Source organism: Poecilia reticulata, chromosome 18 (genome assembly GCF_904066995.2).
Source record: "Poecilia reticulata chromosome 18, P_reticulata-male-v2, whole genome shotgun sequence".
NCBI lineage: Eukaryota > Metazoa > Chordata > Actinopteri > Cyprinodontiformes > Poeciliidae > Poecilia > Poecilia reticulata.
Genome location: NC_088847.1, coordinates 27,204,801 through 27,220,140, shown reverse-complemented (window position 1 = coordinate 27,220,140; position 15,340 = coordinate 27,204,801). Strand labels below are relative to the sequence as shown.

Genomic DNA, 15,340 nt, shown 5'->3' with positions numbered 1-15,340 from the left:
AACAAATTCAAATACATGTTTTACATCAAACTGTGTGCAATTTCCCATGTGTTTTGTATAACTATTTAGAAAATGTGGCACAATTACTCCACTATTGGAGTCTCCAACATCCAACATCGCACACTGCAAATTTGGAAGTGTTCCATCAACTCCTACAGAGTTGAATTCAACATTTTGAAAGTGTCTATATTGGTCCACTCTGGATGGTGTAGAAGTTACACTTTTGAAAGTGTCATTTGTGATATAGTTGGATCAACACTCACAGTAGTTGAAATTAAACACACATCAGTGTTGACTTACTCAAAAGTCAACACTAGAGTATTTTGTTAAAAGTTAACACTATGAATGTGTTAATGTAACACAGAACGATGTAAAGTATATATTAACATAGAAATCTGAGTTTTGAAATACAACTGGCAGGGTGTCCTGTGGTGGTGCATGGGTTAAGCACAACCCAAATATGGAGGCTCTAGTTTTCAATGTGGCTGTTGTGGGTTTGCTTCCCAGTCTTCCCCTTCTCTCATTACTCAAATTTTTTGTCAATTTACTATCAAATAAAAGCCATTAGAGCAATTAAAACAAACCTTTTTTCCAGAAACTACTGGCCATCAATAATCCCCAAATTCATTTTAAAAGACATTAGATTGCACATTAGATGCTACAAAAACACCAGCACCAGATGTAGTATGTAATCTACTTTTATTTCAAAACATCAAACAGCACTGACAGCAATATACAACAAAGGTCATTCATTCATGGTACTTTGCACGGAAGGTGAAGCTTTGAAAGTTCATTGGAAGCGGCCATGGATGGTCTTGTGATCACTGATGGTGAAGTGTATTTGGTGCTGCTGTTGTTTTTGCCAACATTAAGGAGGAGACTTCCAGCCAGGAAGAAAAAACAAAATATAGCAGAAACGTTAGGACAATAAATAAATATTTTAAAAAGAAGTGTTAACAAAACTAATCAGACTCACCTGTGTGTGTCACTATCATATTCATTCAAATTACTCTGCCCACCCAGTTTACAAGATAAAGCATAAAAAAGTCAGAAATAATTACTAAAGAAATTAGTTACATATGATGCAGAACATGCGTTCAATGATACAAATTTTCTTTATATCAGACAAGAACAGTAAAGAAAAGCCCTCTCCTGTTGAAAACTGCGCACAATACCCCAGTAGGTTATATAGTTGGGTGCCCCATTGTTTACTCATGGTTGCTAAAACCTTACCAGACTTTATTTTCACTCTTATATTTAACTTTATGATACACAAAACTACAAAGAATCATCCTTATTGTCTCCAGGTGCATTCTGGGTAAAGCTTGTCACCAACGTCATCATCAGTCACTTGGCAACAAATGGCAAACTAACTCGAGCATTTCTTGGAATTACGTTAACATGTTTTGAATTTGTGTTGTTTCATCATTAGTGACCGGTAGCCTGATATTTCTGTTCTTCTCTTGGTTTGTTGAACTTCATGTCATATGGACTTCAAAATGACATAGTTGTTCTCTGTGGTGGTGAAACTTGTTAGCTCCACTGTTGCGGGCATGTCCATGTTGCAAAGTTAAATTATTATTATGAGCTTTCTTATTGGGCCCGCTCAGTAGCCACTCCCCCGGCCGACGCCATCTTGTTCCCCTACCACATCACATTTGCCTGAGGAGCGGAGGCAGCAGTATGGCATCTTGTCTGGCGCTTATTATAACAAGGTAAGTTCCATGTTAACATGATCATGGTTTTGACTATTTTTTATAGAGGTATTTTTCCATTTATGCAAGAGTATCGGTTCATATACATAGTTTGCTTAACGTACATTTATTTGTTTGGATATCACTTTATATACCAGTCAGGTGTGGAGCTATAGGGGGGCCCGGGCCCGAATGGGTGCCCATGGGGGCTTGGGTCTGGAGGTGCCAGGGAGGGAGGAATGGTTTCAAGTTGCTTTAATGTCTCATTATAGACAGAGAAAGTGCACCCTTGCTTGTTGAGAAAGGTGTATTTAATGTTAAAGTTACTTTACCTCACTTGAATACACTCCTGATCAAAATCTTAAAACCAGTTAAAAAACTGCAAGAATTTGCATTTTGCACTATTGGATCTTAAGAAGGTTTTAAGTAGAGTTTCACAATGTTGAAGGAAGAAATCAGCATAAGACACAAAAACATTTGAGCGGGGAATTAATTGAAACTGCATTTACACTCAAACATGATTTTTTCAGCTGATCAAAAGTTTAAGACCATAGCTCAAAAAAACCTGAAACCCCCCCAAAACAGAAATCAAAGTGTCAAAAAAAAGGACTCAGTAATGAGTAGCTCCACCATTCTTGATGACTTCAAACAATCGTTTAGGCTTGATACCAGTGTTTCCAGGAGGCTAGTGGGAACGTTGCTCCAAGTGTTGAAGATGGCTTCACGAAGGGCATCCACTTTCTGGAACTGATGTCCATTTTTGTAAACTTCCCTTGCCATCCATCCCCAAATGTTCTCAATTGGGTTTAGATCCGAGGAACATGCAGGATGGTCCAAAAGAGTGATGTTATTCTCCTGGAAGAACTCCTTTGTCAGGTGGGCATTGTGAACTGCAACATTGTCCTGTTGAAAAACCCAGTCATTACCATACAGACAAGGGCCCTCAGTCATGAGGGATGCCTGCTGCAACATCTCCACATAGCCAGCTGCTGTTTGACGCCCCTGCACAACCTGAAGCTCCATTTTTCCATTGAAAGAAAACGCACCCCAAATCATGATGGCGCCCCCACCGCTGTGTTGTGTAGAAAACATTTCAGGGGGGCCTCCGGTAACACTTTATTTGAAGGGGGTGAATAAGACTGTCATGACACTGTCATAACATGACATAGCACCTGTCATGAACATCAATAAGTCTTCATGAATATTTATGACTGTTGTCATAAAGTGTCATTCGGTAAATAATGACTTTTTTAATACAAAGTTGACATTATTGAAAATGTCTTCGTTATGACAACTTGTCATTAACCTCGCCAAAAATGTCTTCGTTATGACAACTTGACATTAACCTCGCCAAAAATGTCTTCGTTATGACAACTTGTCATTAACCTAGAAAAAATTGTCTTCTTTATGACAACTTGTCATTAACCAAGAAATCATGATCTAACATAAATTTGTCATAATAGTAGTCATAATGATTTAATTATTACACTAGCAAAAGCTTTAACAAACAATGATTGATATTTCCATCCATCCATCCATTTTCTTTACACCCTTGTCCTGTAGTGAGGTCAGGAGGGTTGCTGGTGCCTATCTCCAGCTAACGTTCCAGGTGAGAGATTAATATTTCCACTCCCTGAAATAAAGCAAAACAAGTAGGACAAGTAATAAAGATTTCATTAAGCTTTATTACATTGTTAAGTGATTTAATGACATACTCATTAACAATTTCTTTTACATCAACTAAAGTGTAACAAGTAGCACCAGTTATGAATATGTCATTAAGTGCTATTACAGTGTCATTAATATTATCTCTTACCTCAAGTAAAGTGAAACAAGTAGCAACAGTTATGAAGATGTCATTAAGTGTCATTAATATTAGCTCTTACTTCAAGTAAAGTGAAACAAGTAACAACAGTTATGAAAATGTCATTAGGTGTCATTACAGTGTCATTAATATTAACTTTTACCTCAAGTAAAGTGAAACGAGTAGCAACAGCTATGAAGATGTCATTAAGTGCTATTACAGTGTCATTAATATTATCTCTTACCTCAAGTAAAGTGAAACAAGTAGCAACAGTTATGAAGATGTCATTAAGTGTCATTAATATTAGCTCTTACTTCAAGTAAAGTGAAACAAGTAACAACAGTTATGAAAATGTCATTGTCATTAATATTAACTTTTACCTCAAGTAAATTGAAACTAGTAGAGCAACAATTATAAAGATGTAATGTAGTACAGTGTACAGTGTTAAATGCTATGCCAACAGAGTCATCAATATTAAGTCTTACCTCAAGTGAAGTGAAACATACTGTACTACTTATAACAACCATCAACTGTAGAAAAACCCTTCGTACATTGGAATAAAACAAAAGATAACTTGTTCTAAGATAACAGAGGGTTTAACGTCTGGTCATAATATTGTTACTCTGAAATACTGATTGTAAAACTAAAACAGAATTACTTATTCTTTAACTTAAGAAAATAGGTTCTTTCAGCAGCAACATTTTTTGCTTTGATTATGTCAGCCATCTCCTTCGTAATAGTCTTCTTATAATGCTCTGAAAACAGGAGATCATCTTCTTGTCTTCATTTCCTAGAAGCAGCTCATTGAAGGAGTCCAGAAATTACAGCTTCTTGCAATAGTTAATCATGGTGAAAGCCTTTTCATGAATTCAAACTTGGTGAATCTCTTCTGGACATTCTCATAGTTGGTGATGACTCAATTCATTGTGGTCACTTAAAAAAAATGGCCTTAATTTGGATGTCTTGACGGACAGCCAATCGGATCCTGCGGCTCAGAGCTGGTGAAAATTTTTTTGGGTCTACCACTTGACTTTTTTTGTTCCATAACCCTCAGGATCATTTAGAAAATGCAATATGACTGTCTTACTGCGTCCAACCTCAGTAGCGATGGTGCGTTGTGAGAGGCCTTGCTTATGCAGCTCAACAATCCTACCACGTTAAAAGTCAGTGAGCTTTTTTGCTTTTGCCATCACGAGGTCTTGACAGTGTAAAGACTTGACAGAAAATGACATGGAATCCAGATTTTTGCACAGCTTCTGGCTTTTAAAGACTATGGTCTTAAACTTTTGATCAGCTGAAAAAAACATGTTTGAGTGTAAATGCAGTTTTCAGAAAATTCCCTGCTCAAAAGTTCTTGTCTCTTGCACTGATTTTTTCCTTCAACATTGTGAAGCTCTACTTATAACCTTCTTAAGATCCAATAGTGCAAAATGCAAATTCTTGTAATATTTTGACTGGTCTTAAGATTTTGATCAGGAGTGTATATAGTAATCATTACCAGTGACTGTTTCACTCACGGTTTAGCCGATGTGCTTCCTGGGTAAAAAGCAAACAACAAACGAGGCCCAAAGAATTTTAGCTAGCATAACTTGCATCCAACAGCTTTACTCAACAGTCGGTTATTTTGGGGTAAAAACTGTGAAAAGTTCTTTGCGTTTTGCTGGTTTGGCCCCATGATTCTAACACACACCTGCGTAGCTCTGCACAGCAGCAGGTCTCCTTCACTGCCGCACAGTTGTAAACCCAGCATGAGTGTCTTAGCGCTCATGCTGCGTTTAAAGGCGGCTCGGAAAAACAGGTTAACACATGTTAACAATGGATTAAACAGTTTTAACTACTGATAAAAGTGACAGAGGACACAGTTATGGGAAGTGTGGAAGCCACTACTGTATCAAATTGACATAGGAATAACAGAGTTGGCCATTCTAAGTTAAAAACCCAGCGCATAAAACATTCATGTTTTTGTTTTTTTGTTTTTTATCCAGACTGCTTCCCGCGTTCCCCCGCAATGGCATGGCAACCCCCTAGAGGGTGTGCCCCAAAGATTGGGAACCTCTGGTATATATGACTGTTTATTATCTTAACCGAACAATGAAACTGTTAGGAAAATCTGGAGGCCATTTGAGTTAACATTATTTAGCTGCGGGGTCATTTTCTTTAAGCTTTTGGCTGTACACTGCAAAATGGGGGAGTGGCTGTGCTGGACCATTGGCTTGATCTTTCTATGTTTCTATAAGCTGGCTAATTTCTTTAGTAATTATTTCTGAAATTTTTATGCTTTATCTTGTAAACCGGGTGGGCAGAGTAATTTGAATGAATATGACAGTGACACACACAGGTGAGTCTGATTCGTTTTGCTCACACTTCTTTTTAAAATATTTATTTATTATCCTAATGTTTCTGCTATATTTCTTGTTTTTCCTTCCAGGCTGGAAGTCTTCCTCCTTCATGTTGGCAAAAACAACAGCAGCACCAAAGTCACAAGACCATCCATGGCCACTTGCAATGAACTTTTAAAGCACACTTCACCTTCAGTGCAAAGTACCATAAATGAATGACCTTTGTTGTATATTGCTGTCAGTGCTGTTTGATGTTTTGAAATAAAAGTATATTACATACTACATCTGGTGCTGGTGTTTTTGTAGCATCTAATGTGCCATCTAACATCTTTTAAAATGAATTTGGGGATTATTGATGGCCAGTAGTTTCTGGAAAAAAGGTTTTAATTGCTCTAATGGTTTTTATTTGGTAGTAAATTGACAAAAAATAGAGTAATGAGAGAAGGGGAAGACCGTGAAGCAAACCCACGACAGCCACATTGAAAACTAGAGCCTCCATATGTGGGTTGTGCTTAACCCATGCACCACCACAGGACACCCTGCCAGTTGTATTTCAAAACTCAGATTTCTATGTTAATATATACTTTACACCGTTGTGTTAGATTGACACGTTCATAGTGTTAACATTTGACAAAATACACTAGTGTTGACTGTTGAATAAGTCAACGCTGAAGTGTGTTTAATTTCAACTACTGTGAGTGTTGATACAACTATATCACAAATGACACTTTCAAAAGAGTAACTCCTACACCGGGGTAAGCAATCCTGGTCCTGGAGGGCCGGTGTCCTGCAACTCTTAGATGTTTTCCTGGTCCAACACACTTGAATCCAACAGCTGAATCACGTCCTCAGTGCAGTCAGGTTCTCCAGAGTCCTGCTAACGACCTCAGTATTTGACTCAGGTGTGTTGAAGTTGAGAAACATCTAAAAGTTGCAGGAGACTGGCCCTCCAGGCCTGGAGTGGACCAATATAGACACTTTCAAAATGTTGAATTTAACTCTATAGGAGTTGATGGAACACTTCCAAATTTGCTAGGATTTGGAAGTGTTCCAAATCCTAGGAACACTTATATACATACATACACACACACACATATACATATATATATACATATATATATATATATATATATATATATATATAATATATATATATATATATATATATATATATATATATATATCCATAAAATATAATCAACATGATAATTTTAACATGTAACTTACCTTATTATGATAAGCTCCAGACAAGATGTCATACTGCTGCCTCCGCTCTTTGGGTAAACATGTGACATCACAGATACTTTACAATTGTGGGAGCAACTCTTTGTTGCTTTCAAAATCATCACCAGAAAGCATTGCTTAAATCTAACTCTCTAGAATATCACCAACTCTTTAGAGAAACTAACACTCCTATCTTAAAATTAGACTAAAAAGTGCCTAATTGTTTAGACAAGCTTCTAAACAATTAGGCATTTGTCTAATACATACAGTGTACGTATGTAACTGGTTGTTCTGCTTCTTACTTTGATGTTTCAGCAACATTGTTGAATCTGTTCTCTGAATCCAGTTTAATCCCTAAATGAAGAAAAGGTTTCATTGCAAGTTAGTATTCAGATGTAAATTTAGTTGTTCCATATTTTTAAAAGAGCTGGTTGGTTTAATGAGTCAAAAACTTAATTCAATTGAGGTCTATTGTTAACTTCAAATGACAAAATGTTTTGGTGTATTTGCCAACCGTTCAGTTTATCTTCTTTCCAGATCAAACAACTTGTGAAAAGGACCAAGGAAGCTGTTTGAAATGGGGCCTAATAGGAGCTGCTGTTACAATGTATTTTGGAACGGTTGTTGGAGCGTTTTTTGGAATGGATGTCGGAGCGATTTTTGGAATAGTTATTGCCTCAGTCTTCATGAAATGCAAATGTAAGTTACAGCTACTCAGTAGTTCTCAAATTGTTTTGCTAATAAAAATAAAAAAAAAATGCTTTTGCTACATTTAGGAGAAAGTAAACTCCTCACTGGACAGTTTACTGAAACTGTGACTGAAACTGAGACGACCAGTAATTCAGAGGAGGTGATAAGTGAAACCATGATGCTGCCAGTGATGGTTCTCCTTCACACAAAGTCTTTTGTATTTTGGCCAAAATGTTTAGTCCTGTTCTGGTCTGACTAAAGCTCATTTTCCAGATGTTGGCTGTGTCCATCATGGCTCCCAGATTTAGATTACACACATATTGACTCTATTTAGTCAGTAGTAGTTATCAGGCAAATTCTCAAGGCAATTACATGACAGTGACATCATTAGTGATAAGGGGGATTTTAATATAATACAGAAAAAAACTGTTGTGACTTCTTTACACTTATTTGTTAAGTATAATTTGCATGATAAGTGACTGATTTACAATTATATGTTAAGCCTAATTTACATGATGATTATTACTAATTGAATGTAACATGATTACAAAAGCGGAAGCCAAACATATTTAAGTACGAGGCATGATTTATTTGGATAGAGGAAGTATTTTATTTTGAAGAATGCTTAACAGGATCTAGTTCTATTTTTGTCACTTCTGTGGTTTTGGTTGCTAGGTAACAAACAGCTGTTGCCATTACCAGCTGTGGGCGTTCTCTCCTCAATAAAAACTGAACAGAAATGTTCAGTAAAAGATATCCAAGCTCCGTGTTGATTGAAGAAGCTTTCACTCTGTAACAACTTCTGATAGGATTTACAGACATCTTGATCTGATTGTTTGGTATTTGGCATCATAATTTGGTCTTTTAAAGTTTGTCTTTTTTTCTTTTACTAGATCAGAACTCCAAGCTGCAGAGCGACTTAAATCAACTCCAGCAGGACAACAAGCAGTTATGTGACACCCAGAGTGCAGTAAAACATGAACTGCAGAAGGATCAACTCCAGTCCGTCAACAAGCAGTTAGATGACACACTGAATAAAGTCAAAACTGAACTGGAGAACCAGAAGGATCAGCTGCTCCAAAAACTCAGAGATGTTGAGACAAAGAGGAAGGAAAACAAAGAGGAAGTTCAGATGGTGGAGAATAAAATAACTGAGAAAGAAAACTCTGAAGACAAGGATCTGTTATTAAGGGAAAAAGAAAATCTGTTAATGTCACAGTGGAAACTGGATGAGGAGAAGAAACTTTATGAAAGACAAATACTGAACATAGAGAAGGTGATGGAACCTATAGAGATTCACATGATGAGAACAACGGAGAAAAATAAGGATGTTTAGAAAACAGCAGAGGATGATGAAGATGTTCATAAAATAACAAAGTGTTTGAAATAAAATTGAGCAGTAATTAAACAAATATTATTTTGTTCCAAATGTAAACTTACAAATGTTTATTGATACAACTCTAAATGTTTCTAAGAGCTGCATGTCTACAGTGCATAAAAGTTAGAATCTGTTTCTGTACATTTACATTTTGTTTCATTTTGATGCCTAACCTGGTTTTTGTTTAAATATTATCCAGGTATTGATCTCTGCACCATAATAAAACAATAATCAGTCCTTGAACCGCTGCATGAATTCAGAAGATGATTTCCATGAGTGTTTGAAGCTTATAAAACATTTCTGGACTAGATTTTGTTTAAGTTTTGCTCATTTTTCAGCAAGTATGGCAAGAATTAAAACCTATTCAGGACATTAACCTTAAATATGAGTACATTAAATTATATCATCTGGACAGTGATGACACGCAAAAGGGTTTATAGTTTTTTACTATTATTATTGTTGAAACAAAACCTGAAAGAAAGGAAAAGAGGTATGAACCAACTTGTATTTGACAATATTTTAAATATGGTTTTCTTATATGAGCGGCTGCACAGTGGCGCAGTTGGTAGAGCTGCAGCAAGAAGGTTCTGGGTTCGATTCCCGGTCTTTCTGCATGGAGTCTCCATGTTCTCCCTGTGCATGGTGGGTTTTCTCCGGGTACTCCGGTTTCCTCCCACAGTCCAAATACATGACTGTCTGGTTAATTGGCCTCTCTAAATTGTCCCTAGGTGTGAGTGTGTGTGTGCATGGTTGTGTGTCTCTGTGTTGCCCTGCGACAGACTGGCAACCTGTCCAGGTGACCCCACCTCTCACCCGGAACATTAGTTGGAGAGGCACCAGCACCTCCTGACCCCACTGAGGGACAAGGGTGAAAGAAAATGGATGGATGGATGGTTTTCTTATATAATTTTTCTATACTCTATTAACAAATAAATCTTTTTTTCTTAAAGCAGGTGTGCCCAAAACTATAGAAAACATAAAATATTTTTGTCAATTTCAAAAATGTAAAAAGTTTAGTGGCTTTGTGACTTAGCCTGTTAGTGCTCTATTTTTAATGTGTCAAACTCTTTAATGTGCTATTCTTGGTGAAATCAGTCAATTGTAGCAAAAATCTGTGAACTTTGACTTATTAGGGTTGTAGTTTTAATGTTTGGTTGTTAGTTTGGTGTAACAACCTCAATAAGATTTGGGTACAACCTGAGCAGCATCATTCAATCCCCTCAAATCACAAGAACTGTCCTGTTCACAACCAGAACATTTCATGTTGTCTGATCCACTATGAGGCTTTGTGCTGACTGAATCCTATTTTAACTTTAATGTTTGACAGGCTGACTCTGGGAGGTGGTGGAAGGGTTTGTAAAATAAATATAAAAAATTAGGTCAGTTTTTAGAAAAAAAAATACCTTATATTCCAAACGTTTGAGTCACAGGTGTAGCTGAATTAAATTAAAGCAAAATATGTCTGTTTTTCCAAAATTGTCTTTGAAAAACTTTTTCAAATCTATTTAAGAAACTGACGGGCTTTATTTCACTCAAAATTTTATATGGGGACTTTTCACTGTGTTGAAACAGAACAATAAAAACAACATGACATGTTCATGTCACTAAAGATAAACCAGGTAATTTATTGCAGGACTTTGTCCCAGTTTATTATTGTGGACTCAGGTTGGCTGAGGAGAGCAGATTTCATCAGAACACGACCGGTACACTCTTAAAATGTTTAGTTTTATCTAGTTAGCTATTCAACAAAATCTACAGCTTCATGCTTCAACTTGTATTTCTGTTTGGTTTCTTCTCAGGTTGCGTTCTGCTGGTGCTTTAGTGTTTCAACATCCTGGTTCTCCTCCTGTATCAGATCCTCCTGTTGCCATGAAGGCTGTTCTTTGTTTTAATATCTGGTGGATTCTCTTCCTCCTTGTTTCCTCCGATTCTTCTGCTGGTGAGTTTCTTTGAGTGCAACTCACATCTGTCTTAGTTAGTTTTCACTTCTGCTTTTTTGTGTTGCAGGTTTACTTTTCATGTTTTGATATTTTTCAGTCTGTTTATTCTATTAAACCGTAAATGGTTTTAATACGAATCAATCCACAGGTCTAATTGTTTTCCATCATTTTGAAGATAAGAGGTTCTATTCAAATGTCTCCATCACATCATCTGTGGCTCATTATTTACCTTAAAAACACAGCATGTTGTTTGTTTACCAACCTCTCAGTTTAACTTTTCTCCAGATGATACTTCAGCTGAAATGAACCACAGCAGCGATTTGAAATGGGCCCTGATAGGTGGAGCTGTTGGAATCGTTATCGGTGTTTCAATATCCATTGCTTCTGGCTGGACATATTACATATTATGTTGCAAGTTACAGTTATTGCACTGTTATTTGTTATTTTACTGTAGTGTTTTTGCTACAGTTATTTTTTTAATTTAGTTAAATTTAAAATCAAACATTGTTAGCTTTTTAGCAATGCAATGAAATGTTTATTTATCTCATTACGTTATTGTTTTTACATGACAGATAAGAAGTCAAGACAGACGAGGCACCAAGACATCGAGTCAAACGGTGATCAGTCAGAACCTCTTCTTAACACCAGGAGTCCTGAAGAAAAGGAAAATAGACAAACTGAGACAACCAGTAAGTCAGCTGAGATTATATGTGTAAGAGAAACATTTGATGTAAAAGATTAATTAAAGAAGAACCAGTTGAGGAAATAAACCCATCATTTGTCTATAGCAGTAACCTGCTTTTTGATCTTGGTGGTGAAATTGTTGCTAGATTAACTTTCTAACTTTCTCAAGAAATTACAAATGGGTTCATTGGACTGTTGGCTGTTTTGCACTGAATTTCTATATAATCTCTAGTTTGTTTTCCAAAGCAGGTGGGAAACAATCCAGAGATTATATAACAGTTGAGTGAAACAGAACAACTAGAAAATAAACTGAAGATGTTGCTTAGTGAGCTGAAAGAAGTGAAGCAGGAACTGGAAAACCAAAAAGGTAAACTTAAACAAAAATAAGACTGAATTGTTGAAGAAGTAAAGATAATAAATTCAAAGCCAATAATTTGATATAAAAGATTAATCGACAAATAATACCTGAGAGATTACCAGTCTCAAAAGTTCATGTTGTTTTTCCACTAATAGATAGAAACTCTGAGCTTCAGAAGGACAACAAGCAGCTACATGACACACTGGACAAAGTCAGAACTGAACTGGAGACCCAGAAGGATCAGCTGCTCCAAAAACACAGAGATGTTGAGACAAAGAGGAAGGAAAACAAAGAGGAACTTCAGATGGTGGTGAATAAAATAACTGAGAAAGAAACCTCTGATGATAAGGATCTGTTATTAGGGGAAAAAGAAAAACTGTTAAAGTCTCAGTGGAAACTGGATGAGGAGAAGAAACTTTATGAAAGACAGATACTGAACATAGAGAAGGTGATGGAACCTATAGAGATGAATATGATGAGAACAATGGAGAAAAATAAGGATGTCAAGAAAACAGCAGAGGATGGTGAGGGTGTCAAGAATGACTTATCTTTAAAGAACAAAGTTCTGGAAAAAAACAAATGTTAAGTCACAAATCAGCAAGATTCACTTGAGCTAAACTAGGATGTAATCAAATGTGCTTGTTACTCTGTAAAAGATGAACTGGAGAAGCAGAAACAGGATCTTTTACGGCAGCTTAAAGAAGTTCAGAAGCTCTGTGTTGATTGAAGAAGCTTTCACTCTGTAACAACTTCTGATAGGATTTACAGACATTTTGATCTGATTGTTTGGTATTTTGCATCATAATTTGGTGTTTTAAAGTTTGTCTTTTTTTCTTTTACTAGATCAGAACTCCAAGCTGCTGAGCGACTTAAAGCAACTCCAATCCGTCAACAAGCCGTTACATGACACACTGAATAAAGTCAAAACTGAACTGGAGAACCAGAAGGATCAGCTGCTCCAAAACCTTCAAGACGTTGAGACTAAGAGGAAGAAAAACAAAGAGGAAGTTCAGATGGTGGAGAATAAAATAACTGAGAAAGAAACCTCTGATGACACAAAGTTGTTATTAGAGGAAAAAGAAAAACTGTTAAAGTCTCAGTGGAAACTGGATGAGGAGAAGAAACTTTATGAAAGACAGATACTGAACATAGAGAAGGAGCTGGAACCTATAGAGATCCAGATGATGAGAACAATGGAGAAAAATAAGGATGTCAAGAAAACAGCAGAGGATGGTGAGGGTGTCAAGAATGACTTATCTTTAAAGAACAAAGTTCTGGAAAAAAACAAATGTTAAGTCACAAATCAGCAAGATTCACTTGAGCTAAACTAGGATGTAATCAGATGTGCTTGTTACTCTGTAAAAGATGAACTGGAGAAGCAGAAACAGGATCATTTACAGCAGCTTAGAGAAGTTCAGAAGCTCTGTGTTGATTGAAGAAGCTTTCACTTGTATTTGACTAATGAAAAGAAAAGAATGTTTTGAATGATGTAACGTATTGCATGACTGAAATAGTTGGGAATTTAGAAAAACATTGCACATATGAAATTAAAGAGGCAGAGAATGTGCGACACCAGTGTCATGTTTTAGTTATTTAAGGAATACTAAATAAGTAACATTTATCATTTAACTTTTTATATAAAGTTCTGAACATTTTCATATAAATCTACAACTGTTAGTAAAAACAGACAAATAACCAAATGCAACAAATCTGAAAAAGTAGCAACAACTTTCAAGACATTGGGAAACGGTGTCAGGGAAGAAAGCTGTATAAAAATGACTTTTTCCTCTCAAAGTTTATTTTTCTTTAATGCCACCCACGCACGCATGCACTATAAGATTCTAAAAGGAGACTCACTTTGTCATGAATACTAATTTTGTTAAATTTAGTTACATATGTATATGTACCATTTGTGTGTGTGTTATATACTCCAAATTAATTAATTAGTGTGCACAAATACACGCACATATATATATATATATATATATATATATATATATATATATATATATATATATATATATATATATATATATATATATATATATATATATATATATATATATATATATATATATATATATGTGGTCATCGGGGCCCTCGGGCAGTCACCCCCAAACTGGAGCAGTGGCTCAAACAGATCCCAGGAACAACATCAGACATCTCAGTCCAGAAATGTGCAGTTCTAGGCACAGCCAAGATACTGCGCAGAACCCTCAAGCTCCCAGGCCTCTGGTAGAGGACCCGAGCTCAGAGGATGAAACAGACCACCCGCGGAGGGTGAGAAGGGAATTTTTTTTATTTTTTTTATATATATATATATAGAGTCAACTACAACTACCCGCCCAGAGACTGGGTATGTAGCCATCTGAGCTGAACGAGGCAGCAACTGACCTGAGAGAGAGAATCATGGCCCGAATGAACACCAGACGACCCCGACGCCAATTACAACGGCTGAGTGAAGTACCATCAGAAAGTCTCATTGAAGATGTGAATGCAGCATTGAGAACGATCCCTACCAACACCATAACAGAAACCAATGAGCTGATATACAACTCAGCATCAGTGATCCTTGAGATGCTTGGTTATAAGAGCAACCATGAGACCCAATACCCACCATGGAAAAGACGGTTAGAGGCTAAGATCAAGATAACAAGGAGGGAAGTGAGTCAACTGTCAGAGCTCCAAAGGTTAACCGGTTAACCGATTAACCGGCTCTTCGCCACCCAACCAGCTAAAGTGTACTCTCAATGGCAGGGTATTAACAACAGACTGAACAATACTGGAAAGGCATATGGGAAAGGGAGGCGTCCCACAACAGCAATGCACAGTGGCTAACCTCTCTACGAGAGGACCACAGCAACCTCCCTGAACAAGCCCCGGTAACCATCACTGTGGCAGATGTCCAAGACAGAGTCTCGGGTATGAAAAACTGGACAGCACCAGGACCTGACAAATGAGCGACTGGCAGCTCAACTGAACCAGCTGCTACAAAATGGGACTCACCCTGAATGGTTAACTGAAGGGCGCACAATCCTGATACAGAAGGAACCCTCGAAGGGTTCAGTCCCATCCAACTATCGGCCAATAACCTGTCTCTCTACAACATGGAAGCTCATGTCAGGCATCATAGCGGCTAAGATAAGCGGGCACATGGATAAATACATGAGCAAGGCACAGAAGGGCATAGGCATAAATAGCAGAGGAGCCAAACACCAACTCCTTGTAG

At 36.9% G+C, this 15,340-nt stretch overlaps 1 long non-coding RNA gene across 1 annotated transcript in view; it reads left to right on the top strand.

Moving 5' to 3' along the window:
• LOC145548534 (uncharacterized) overlaps positions 1-11,494 on the top strand; it is a 28,445-nt gene extending 16,951 nt beyond the window's left edge. Inside the window, exon 3 of the long non-coding RNA XR_014084543.1 lies at positions 11,355-11,494. This is a non-coding gene — a long non-coding RNA (uncharacterized LOC145548534). The remainder of the gene's footprint in view (positions 1-11,354) is intronic.
• The last annotated feature ends 3,846 nt before the right edge of the window (positions 11,495-15,340 follow it).